At 45.6% G+C, this 12,117-nt stretch overlaps 1 long non-coding RNA gene across 1 annotated transcript in view; it reads right to left on the bottom strand.

Annotated features, from left to right (window-relative positions):
* LOC102176410 overlaps positions 1 to 11,621 on the bottom strand; it is a 33,850-nt gene extending 22,229 nt beyond the window's left edge. Inside the window, exons 1-2 of the long non-coding RNA XR_311298.3 lie at positions 11,451 to 11,621; positions 3,017 to 3,211 (exon numbers count right to left, since the gene is read on the bottom strand). This is a non-coding gene — a long non-coding RNA (uncharacterized LOC102176410). The remainder of the gene's footprint in view (positions 1 to 3,016; positions 3,212 to 11,450) is intronic.

Here is a 12,117-nt window from a genome sequence, read left to right as displayed (position 1 = left end):
ACCTTGTCTGCATTCTTGAAGGTACCAGCTAGTTTGAGAAATCTCAAGAAGAATTCTTCTGTAGCAGAGGATGGAGACTCACCGTCCACTGCTCTAGAAGGCTAAAAGTTGCAGGGAAGCAGGTTCTCTGTCACTATGAGGAAGAAAACACACAAACATAAATGTTCAGAAAAGACTCTGTGACAGTTTGTTCAGGTTCAAGAGAGGTTCTGTTTTTCTAAATGTTTGTGTTATTATTATCATACTGTTGGCATCACAGGGAAGAGATGAAAAGCAGGTGGAAATTGGGAATATCATTGCTACTCTTTGGAAAAAGAAGATTGATGAGATGGCAGGAAGATTGGCTGGTAGGAAACATCAGTGCCATTTCAAAGCAAAATCTAACCATCTTCATGGCTATGGAGAGGAGAAAAACTTGAGGACCCCTCTTGAGATGTCATTTTCTCTCTGTTTTCTTAGGGGGAAAAAAATCTTACTGATTCAATCAGAGAAATCAAAAACCTGCCTATACAAGTTGCCTATTTTAGTTATTTTGGAATCAAAATACTTATCTTTGGTAAGTAAAGGTGGAGAAGTTATGGAAAGGAACCTGACTCTAACTATAAACTAGGTGGAATAGATGGAAGAGTGGGAATTCAAATAATATTGCAATGAACTCTCAACTTTCATTTAAAAAAATATATGATGATGTTTTTCACATTCAACATATCAGTATATTGTGACAAAATGAAAAGTCAATTTCAGCTGTGTATATTTTAACCGTTTACCTAAAATGATTTGAACTCACCAACCTAAAAGCCCAGATGAATATATTAAACTGCTTATTGTATTTTTTATGAATTAAAACTTTATTTTATGTTATAGACAGGACACGGTTCTGTTTGGGATATTTGGCATAGAAAATGGAACTGAACAGTGGTCTAATTAGAACAGTAAATAATATGGGTTTAATTAGCCCTTATTCCCGATGACAGACTTGGTCAGTTGCCAGATATCTATATTTTCTTTTCACTTGACTCTTGCTGAAATATTACCTCTAGTAGAGTTGCTTGCTGCTGCTGCTAAGTCGCTTCAGTCGTGTCTGACTCTGTGCGACCCCATAGTTGGCAGCCCACCAGGCTCCCCCATCCCTGGGATTATCCATGCAAGAATACTGGAGCGGGTTGCCATTTCCTTCTCCAATGTATGAAAGTGAAAAGTGAAAGTGAAGTTGCTCAGTTGAGTTTGACTCCTAGCGACCCCATGGACTGCAGCCCACCAGGCTCCCCCGTCCATGGGATTTTCCAGGCGAGAGTACTGGAGTGGGGTGCCATCGCCTTCTCCGAGTAGAGCTGCTTACTGTGCTATAAATAGATGACTTGGGAAGAAGCCAGAAACCCACTGATGGGTGAGATATGGGTAAAAATTATTGGAAAACCTCCTCCTAGCTAGGAGTCATTATTTCTTCATTTCACATTTGAAGGTCCTTTCTATAGATCCCACTGTTAATTTGGTTTTTTTTTTTTGGTTGGATGAGGTAACTTGGCCTAAAGGCTTAAGGAAATTTGTGTAATATCTAGTGGAGTCCCTTGCTTCAGTTTATTAGATGTCAGGGTTTCCTGCATAAACTCTCCTGGCCTCTAAGAACTCACCTATGAAGTCCTCTCTGACTCGAGCTTTTCTGTATGTCAACAGGATGTGGTTTTGTTTGTTTGCTTGCTTGTTTTTGATTAAAATATTAAAGTGTTGGCTTTACAAAAGAACTTTACAAAATCCAGACACAAATACAAAAGAAGTAAAATAGCTCAGTATCCTTCCACCTAGAGGTAGCGGCTGCTAACATCTTAATTAACCTCTGACTCCCTTCCTAGGCATGGACACACCTACCTGTATTAAATGTGGTAAGGCTTACATTCTTCTCTAATTATTGCCCTTTATCCCCAAATGTTTAAAAAGAAGTTTCAAAATCCATAGAAATTCAGAGAAAACTAACGTCCATTCTGACTTCATCACCACCTGACTTCATCAAATTGAATGTTTTGTCATGTTTGCGTCAGATTTTTTTATGGGAGGGGTGGGAGGAGAATAAAATGTTCCGTCGGTATTCCTTCTGTGTGTTTCCCTAAGAGCCTTCACTCCTTGTCCTGCTCCCTCCATCCTTAGAGGCGCTTTGGTGGGTTTTCTTCCAGCCCATATGCTTGTGCTTTTACTACTGCCTTTTCGTGTGGATATTCACATTTGTTGGTGTTGTTTAGTCACTAAGTCACGTCTGACTCTTTGCAACCGCATGGACTGTAGCCTGCCAGGCTCTGGGGTTTCCCAGGCAAGACTATTGGAGTGAGTAGTCACTTCCTTATCTAGGGGATGTTCCTGAGCCAGGGATAGAACCCGCCTCTCTTATGTCTCCTGCATTGGCAGGAAGATTCTTTACCACTAGTGCCACCTGGGAAGCCTGGATATTCACATGCTTATCACTTTATCTATAGGTGAGACAGAAAATGCTATGTGTGTTTCTATTTTAATGTAATTAAATCTGTCAGTCTTTTCCTTTAGGATTTCTACCTTGGTTGATGTATCTAGGACAATCTTTGTTGCACCAAGTCTGTGTGACTTTTAATCTGTAACTTTTTTACTATTTTACAATGGTCAAACAACTCCATTTAGAAAAATTATTTCCAGAAGATATGTCTTTTCTATGGTTTAAAAAAAAACCAAATGGGCATTTACAAGATATATGATTTTCTAATTTGACTTTATCATACTTCAGCAACCTCTTCATATCTAGAAGGCCTAGATAGAGTGCGTTTCCTTTTGCAAGGTTGAGTGAAAAGTTGAGAGCAGCTTTTTCACATTATAGACATAGGTTTTCTATAACTGGACAGTTTACCCAAAGGGCAATGGGCAGTTCCCATTGGCTGCATGCGGTAAGTTATTCCACTATTTCTGTTAATATCTTTCGATGACAAGGTCTTGGTAGAACCACCACCAACTGCTGAACCGCTAATTTCTATCCTTTGCCCACCGCGGCTCCACTCACCTTCAGTGCCATTAAGGTCTTCGTCAGTCTCCACACAGGAGTGGTCACCTCAGGTACCGGATCCGCGCGGGTCCAAGGCATCCACGCCCACCTGCGAGGGCCTGGTGGAGGCTTGGCCTAAGCCCTGCAGCCTTGGGCCAAGAAACTGGTCGTTGGTCAGTGAGATCTGGGCTCTGAGCGGCCGCCACCATTAGGCTGCAGAGGTGAGGGTGAGGGTGAGGGTGAGATTTGCTGCGGCTTCCAGTGGGTGATAGTGGTGAGAGCTCTGAGGCCCCGCAAGACACAGCCCAAGCTGTCCGACTGAGTGCACCCCCAGTTCACCTACCAACTGGGGGCCCCGGTCTGGCCCAGGGGCCCCCGGTTCGCCCACTCGCAGGAGGTGCCATCCGGGGCCCCCAGTTCACCTGCCCATCAGAGGTCAGAGACCTGGAGGGCCCCTGGGTTGAAGGCAGCCATCCACTTCTCACCATGCTCCCTGCCAGAACTGTATGTGCTGCTGCTGCTAAGTCACTTCAGTCGTGTCCGACTCTGTGTGACCCCATAGATGGCAGCCCACCAGACTCTCCCGCGCCTGGGATTCTCCAGGCAAGAACACTGGAGTGGGTTGCCATTTCCTTCTCCAAAGCATGAAAGTGAAGAGTGAAAGGGAAGTCGGTCAGTCGTGTCCAACTCTTCGAGACCCCATGGACCGCAGCCTACCAGGCTCCTCTGTCCACAGGATTTTCCAGGCAAGAGTATTGGAGTGGGGTGCCATCACCTTCTCTGGGAACTGTATATAATATTCTTGAAATGCAAAGATTCTAGACATGTAGAACAGATCAGTAATTGCCTGGTATTAAATAAGAGGTGGGGTGGGCAGAAAGGAGATACGACTGTGAAAGGCAGCTTGAGGGGTCCTTGTGATAGAAGTGTTCTGCATTGACTGAATTATATCAACCATGACTCGTTTTTTGTGATTATGGTTTCAGTGTGTCTGCCCTCTGATGCCCTCTCGCAACACCTACCATCTTACTTGGGTTTCTCTTACCTTGGACGTGGGAAAACCACAAAACCATTCAGGTAGGACCTAAATCAAAGCCCTTATGATTGTACAGTGGAGGTGAGAAATAGATTTAAGGGACTAGATCTGATAGACAGAGTGCCTGATGAACTGTGGACAGAGGTTCGTGACACTGTACAGGAGACAGGGATCAAGACCATCCTGTGGAAAAGAAATGCAAAAAAGCAAAATGGCTATCTGGGGAGGCCTTACAAATAGCTGTGAAAAGCAGAGAAGTGAAAAGCAAAGGAGAAAAGGAAAGATATAAACATCTGATTGCAGAGTTCCAAAGAATAGCAAGGAGAGATAAGAAAGCCTTCCTCAGCGATCAGTGCAAAGAAATAGAGGAAAACAAGAGAATGGGAAAGACTAGAGATCTCTTCAAGAAAATTAAGGATACCAAGGGAATATTTCATGCAAAGATGGGCTCGATAAGGACAAAAATGGTATGGACCTAACAGAAGCAGAAGATATTAAGACGAAGTGGTAAGAATACACAGAAGAACTGTACAAAAAAGATCTTCATGACACAGATAATCACAACAGTGTGATCACTCACCTAGAGCCAGACATCCTGGAATGTGAAGTCAAGTGGGCCTTAGGAAGCATCACTATGAACAAAGCTAGTGGAGGTGATGGAATTCCAGTTGAGCTATTTCAAATCCTGAAAGATGATGCTGTCAAAGTGCTGCACTCAATATGCTAGCAAATTTGGAAAACTCAGCAGTGGCCACAGGACTGGAAAATGTCAGTTTTCATTCCAATCCCAAAGAAAGGCAATGCCAAAGAATGCTCAAACTACTGCACAATGGCACTCATCTCACACGCTAGTAAAGTAATGCTCAAAATTCTCCAGGCCAGGCTTCAGCAATATGTGAACTGTGAACTTCCTGATGTTCAAGCTGGTTTTAGAAAAGGCAGAGGAACCAGAGATCAAATTGCCAACATCCGCTGGATCATGGAAAAAAGGAAGAGAGTTCCAGAAAAACATCTATTTCTGCTTTATTGACTATGCCAAAGCCTTTGACTGTGTGGATCACAATAAACTGTAGAAAATTCTGAAAGAGATGGGAATACCAGACCACCTGACCTGCCTCTTGAGAAACCTGTATGCAGGTCAGGAAGCTACAGTTAGAACTGGACATGGAACAACAGACTGGTTCCAAATAGGAAAAGGAGTACGTCAAGGCTGTATATTGTCACCCTGCTTATTTAACTTATATGTAGAGTACATCATGAGAAATGCTGGGCTGGAAGAAGCACAAGCTGGAATCAAGATTGCCGGGAGAAATCTCAATAACCTCAGATATGCAGATGACACCACCCTTATGCCAGAAAGTGAAGAGGAACTAAAAAGCCTCTTGATGAACGTGAAAGTGGAGAATGAAAATGTTGGCTTAAAGCTCAACATTCAGAAAACGAAGATCATGGCATCTGGTCCCATCACTTCATGGGAAATAGATGGGGAAACAGTGGAAGCATGTCAGACTTTATTTTTCTGGGCTACAAAATCACTGCAGATGGTGATTGCAGCCACGATATTAAAAGACACCTACTCCTTGGAAGGAAAGTTATGACCAACCTACATAGCATATTGAAAAGCAGAGACATTACTTTGCCAACAAAGATCCAACTAGTCAAGGCTATGGTTTTTCCAGTGGTCATGTATGGATGTGAGAGTTGGACTGTGAAGAAAGCTGAGCGCTTCTGATGCTTTTGAACTGTGGTGTTGGAGAAGACTCTTGAGAGTCCCTTGGAATGCAAGGAGATCCAACCAGTCCATTCTAAAGGAGATCAGTCCTGGGTGTTCATTGGAAGGACTGATGCTAAAGCTGAAACTCCAATACTTTGGCCACCTCAAGTGAAGAGTTGACTCATTGGAAAAGATCCTGATGCTGAGAGGGATTGGGGGCAGGAGGAAAAGGGGATGACAGAGGTTGAGTTGGCTGGATGGTATCACCGACCTGATGGACATGAGTTTGCGTGAACTCTGTGAATTGGTGATGGACAAGGAGGCCTGGCATGGTGCAATTCATGGGGTCGCAAAGAGTTGGAGACGACTGAGCGACTGAATTGAACTGAGTCAAGCCATGGAAGAAAACAGAAGAGGACACTCAATATACCTGTGAGCCCCTGGGAGATCTCAGATACCTATTCAGAACTACAAATGAGTGCCATTCTAACAAATACCCACCAAATTAAGTTTCTGGGAATAAGATTTCTCAGGACAGCTCTAAAGAGCCAACACAGCTTGGCAGGGGTTGTACTCCAGAACAGACAGGAGATAGATCTTCTGAGCCCTGAACAAGGAGGGACTTGAGCCATCTGAATGGTAAGTGTTGTTTCTGGGTAAATACCTCCAGCTAAGTTAAAGAAAGTCTCACAGTCCTCAAGAAAAACATTCAGACCCTACAGGATCTCAAAGAAGGAGCTGGAGAGTTCTCTGGGTGGCTACGATCTCTCTTTGGGGTATCTTCCTGTGATGGGAATTTGGAGTTGGCTGATGCCCCTGCTCGTCCTTGTTATACCATGTTGATGCTGCTTATGATTGCTCCATGTATTATCAATTGTCTAGCTCGTTTTGTCTCTGCCCAGGTCAACAAGCTACAACATGCATTGCCAGTTCAACAAGGATATATAAAACTATAGCCGACCACAGAAAATATCACTCACCCTTAGATGGACACCACTATGAAGACTCTGAGGCCTGAGACTGGCAAGAGGAGGAGGCCCAATGCCCCTCACCATCCTAGTTCAGCAGGAAGTAGCCAGAGAGACCTCGACATTCCTATTCCCAAAGAATTGGGCCTCCCATCTCTTGAGGGGGGGAATGTTAGGTAGTTAGAATAGGAAAAAGGAGTACAGAATGGCGGTGGCTAAAAGACAAGGAAGTGAAAAGCCCATGAAAACAGAACAAAGGAAGGGCCGAGGACCAGAGTGAGAACCTCAGGCAGAACAAACAGCATTCAAGGCTAGCCCAGCTCACATCGGGCAGGCCCGGGGGAGGAGAAAAACATATAAAAAGAGGAGTCAGAGGACCTGGGGTCTCTCTCTCTCGCCTCTTCGCGTCTTTTGGGTCGGCATGCCCTCACGCCTCAAGGATGTATTTTCCTTCATTTTCTAAATAAAACTGAGGTGTAGCATGGAGCTGTAACACTGGTCAGTTGCTTCAAGTTTTTGTTGTGATGAGACAGAAGTGAGGAACTTACACACTCCCCCAGCACCTCCTCTGGCCCCGGCCTCTCACACGTGCTACGGTTCGCCATCTTGCACTGGCTGTGGCTTCCTGGAGTGGCTCCTTAAGTTGCTGGCCTGCTCTCCTTAGTGAACATTCCAGTGCTTGAGCAAGGGGCCTGCTGCCGACTTGGGGCCAGATCCTTGGCTTGCTGGGTGACTCAGGGGCCGGGCGCCTTGGTAGGGCATAGGGGTGAGGCGGATGACCGTAAGCGACTCTTCCGTTGGCTCCCGCTATTGCAGGGCATGATGGGAGGTCATGCTTCTGGCTGGGGTGCCCTTGTTTTGTTAGGGGGCACATAAGACCGAGGGCCCTGGCTCGTGTAACCAGACACCTTAGGAGACAGCTTCCCCAAAGCAGGGTTCTATATCGTGACCCCGGCATGGATGGGTCTAGGGAGGTGGGAGAGCATAGAGGTTTTTGCATCCGCCCCCCTCCTGTCTGGTAGTACTGTCATATCTCTGGTTGTGGGGACTGGGGAAGCCTTCTAGCAGCCTTGTTGGAGGTGGAATGGGGGTTGCGGGGCTTATCTGTAATTACGCCTTTTGTATAGCCATGGCTGCTAGGCTCCTCTTAACCTTTGGCATAGTTACTGCCACAAGTCAGCTGTGAGTCTTCACTGGATCATATCTTTTTTTTGTCCTGGAAAATTGGTTTGCAGAAAGGAAAGGAGAAAACCCTTACCATTACTCAGCTGATTTCATGAAATGTAGCTGATGGAATGCGTTTTCTGAAGATCTCTTAATTTGAAAAACATATTCTTTAACTGACAGGTAGATCATAGTCCATTTGCGATTTACATAGTCTAGAAATAGCAAAATGTGATGAAAAGAATTTTCAAATATGTGGAGTGCATTTTAGGTATTAATATTTTAAAATGTCTTCTATGATTAGAAAGGAAAAATACCTTTGGGCTTGATTTTCTAAACTCAGAGCTTTCCTTAAATTATTCAAATTCTTCTGCATTGTACTTAGGGCATTATTTTGATGTTAAATAGTACTAGATGGGAAGAATCAGAGGAATCTTCATTCAGTTGCAGCAGCCGCCTTCTCAGGACTCAGGTTGTTGCAGGATAAGAGTGGTCTACTGGCAATGACTGCTGTGGAATCAGGTGGATGTGACACGGAGTGTATCCCAGCTGTTTAATAGCTCTGTGGGCTTTTCAACAATTTATTAATACTTCTCTTGGCACCTATATATAAAACTTGCTTGTTTAGGCATGATGATACTGATTGTAAAAACAGTGATTGTGTGTTTTCTACCTATATCCATGCCCTTTGCAATGTGATTTTACAGCTGGTTCTGTAAAAAGTGAAACAAAAGATGGAGAGACAGAAATCTGCCCTTTAAACTTTGTGAGGCTGGTCTTGAAAGTTGTTGTTGAATCACAATGCCGCGATTCTTGGCCCCTGGAGGAGAATTCAATCTGAGGTCAGAGACGAGGCTTGACCGCTCAGAGCTTTTGTGTAATAAAGTTTTATTAAAGTATAAAGGAGATAGAGAAAGCTTCTGACATAGGCATCAGAAGGGGGCAGAAAGAGTGCCCCCCTGCTAGTCTTCAGCTGGATGTTATATAGTCACTAGCAGTCTGTTAATGAAAGAAAAGAATGTCTTAAAACTCAGAATGGCACCAGGCCCCTTACCCATAAGATGTATTTTGGGATAATCTTGGCACCAAATGCTTTATCTTGGGCCATAAAATGATTAACTTGAATCTTGAAGAAGGGCAGATCACCATACAAATATCTGAGTATAACATACTGGTTTGTCAAGTAGGTTCTGAGCCAAAAGGCGGAACTGACTTGAAGACAGAGTTTGGGGTAAATGCATAGTATATTAGCATAGCTTAAGACAAACATTTCCATAAGAAAAAGGCATTGGTTATCTCTAGGTTTGAGAACAGTTAACTTCAGGTGAAACCAGGTGTCATGGCAACACAGAATTTTAAGAGAAACCTCCTTTTAAATTTGTATAGAGAAGGAAAAAATATCACATTTGTTTCCTCCTGCTGCTTAAGAGAGATAAAAGTCTGACACTTGCAGGCTATTTCCTCCCTTTGGAGACCCCTGGCCTTCCAGCCTGTTACCCTCTCAGTCTCATGTGCTTTGGCGAGAAAAATGCAGTAGGTATGACCCTGACAGCTTTGGGCCTAGGCTGGAAAGATCTTGAATGTTTTGCTTTTTCTCTGGATCCCTGCTCTCCAAGAAAACAAGCCCATATGAGCTGCTGGATGACAGCCAGGTGCCCAGGTGGCACCCAGCTCAACCCTAGAAGTAGAGCACCCTAGTTAACCAGCAGCAGACCATACACTCACCTTGGTGTCCAGGTGAAATGAAAGAATGGCTCAGCTGGGCTAAGCTCACTGTGCTGACCATGAGTCCAACCATGAGCTAGCTAGGTTTTGGGGTGGTTTATCTTGCAACGGTAGCCAATTAGCACACACAACCACTTAACATGCACACCCATTCCAAGCTGGATGCCAGGTCCAGTGGCTAAGACAACTAGCTCCCAATGTTGGGGCCCTGAGTTCAATCCCTGGTCAGGAAACTAGATCCCACATGCCCCAACTAAATCAATAAATTAAAAAAAACACTCCTTCATCTGTGTACTTCCATGTATTGACACAGCCCACAGAGGGGCACTGTTAATGTGTTTGTGGATTTCCATACCAGTCACAGGAAGAACGGTGGAGAAAAGGAGAGACAAAGCAGTCTGGCTCCGAGTCCTCACCAGAACTTCTGGGATCACAAGTCCTTGCACCGGGTAGCTCATATATTCTTCCTGGCTGTTAACTTCCCCTACCTCAGCTGCTGCTGCCAGTTTCCACCCCATGTGCTATTGCAGGGTGGTTGTGATCTTGTCCGCCAACACCAGCCCACTTGTGGTGGCAGCATGGCTCTGTGATGGAGAGGACTGTGAAGGCAAGTTCAGGCTGAGGAGGAGGGAGGCCTCTGCTACCAGCTGCTGCATCAGCTCCATTTCCAAGCACCGCCCCCCTTCCGTGCTGCTCCCACTCATAAGGAGGCACTCAAGAGCTTCGACCAATAGGACCTGGGCATTCAGGGAGCTTCCCAGTCAGAGAACTTTCTCCTTTCACCTTCACTGCCTATATCTGATTAGGATATATTTGCAAGCACAGATATTTATAGGTACTCTGTTTGTGTTTTGGACTTGCACCCAGACTCAGAAATTTATTTTTTTAAAAAACTGAAAATTTTTTGAGGAGTTGATCATTAAATTCCCTACTTATTTCTAACTTTATTGCCTTATGACTTGGAAATGTAATGTGTAAAATTCGTGTCCTTTTTACTAAGTACATCCTTTTGTTTACAGGATATGCATTTATTTATTAGCAAGACTGTTGGCTCAGGTTTTTAAAAAATTCATTTTGTTACCACAATCTTTTGGATTTCTACATACAGGTCAGTTATGTTGCCAGTTTTGAGTGCTTAAAAAAAAACCATTCTGGCCCTTCATCCTGTCTCTTAGACTTTTCCTCTAGAGTCCGTGATCTAATACCTTTTTTGTCTATTAAGACTGCTTTGGCAGGCTTCCTTGGTGGCTCAGACGGTAAAGAACCTGCCTGCAATGTGGTAGACCCGGGTTCCAGCCCTGCGTTTGGAAGGTTCTCCTGGAGAAGGCACTGGCTACCCACTCCAGTATTCTCGCCTGGAGAGTTCCATGGACAGAGGAGCACGGCGGGCTACAGTCCGTGGGGTTGCAAAGGACAAGACTGAGAGCCACTAATACTTTCACTTTCAGCTCTAGATGCCCAGTCAGGTCCAGAGGGAAGATTTACCGCAGTCCAGAGGGAGAGAGAAAAAGGAGGCCTTCAAAAGGCGATTCAGGTCCCTAGGTACCAGGTACTGTACTTCTGTTTTAAACTGGACTTACTGTTTCAGACACGGAGCGTGGGGCTTCAACGAGTTCTCCGTAAAGATCTGAGTAACCACGGAGGCTCCCCACGCCAGCCTCACTGCACTTGGCGGCGGAGCGGGGATCAAAGGAGACGGTGCGGCCAGAGGAGTGCGCAGAGCGGCAGCTGATCCAGCCGAGCTCCAGGAACCCCATGCAATGCTTTGCTGGCTGCCGGAAGTGCAAGCCGCTTGCTGGTCAGCGAGAAACCCAGTCTCCCCACCAGCATCTCGTGGAGACGTACCTGTCTGCAGGGTGACTCCAACCACACTGGGCTCGCCTCCTCGCTTTGTCTCCGCAGGCAGGAGATGCTGGGGAAAAAAACTCACTCTTCTTTGCGTGGCAGGACTTCCCTCCAGAGGGAAGGCGAGGGGTTGGGGGGGCTCGCTGCGCATTCTGGGAGCGGTAGTCTCAGCTGCTGCAGCCGGTGGCTTGCAGGGCTGTAGAACTACAATTCCCGGTTGCACAGGGTAGGGCGTGGGGGTGGTGCCCAGCCTTCCGCGCTCACAGAGGGGGCAGGGCAGGAGGCGGGGCTGTCGCGGCGCGTTCTTTGTGCTGTGGTGTCTCAGCCAGCTGGAGCAGGCGCCTTGGGGAGGTTGTTTAGTCGCTCAGTCCTGTCCGACTCTGTGACCCCATAGGCTGCGGCATGCCAGGCTTCCCTGTCCTTCGCTATCTCCCGCAGTTTGCTCAAACTCACGTCCATTGCATCAGTGATGCTGTCCAACCGTCTCATTCTCTGTGTCCCCTTCTCCTGCCCGCAGTCTTTCAGTGCATCAGGATGTTTTTCAATGAGTCAGTACTTCCCATTAGGTGGTCAAAGTAGTGGAGCTTCAGCTTCAGCATCGGTCCTTCCAATGAATATTCAGGATTGATTTCCTTTAGGATTGATTGGTTTGATCTTCTTGCTGTCC

The sequence above is a fragment of the Capra hircus genome, chromosome 28 (genome assembly GCF_001704415.2).
Source record: "Capra hircus breed San Clemente chromosome 28, ASM170441v1, whole genome shotgun sequence".
Lineage (NCBI taxonomy): Eukaryota > Metazoa > Chordata > Mammalia > Artiodactyla > Bovidae > Capra > Capra hircus.
The sequence above is the reverse complement of the archived record's forward strand: the minus strand, read 5'-3'. Positions and strand labels throughout refer to the sequence as shown.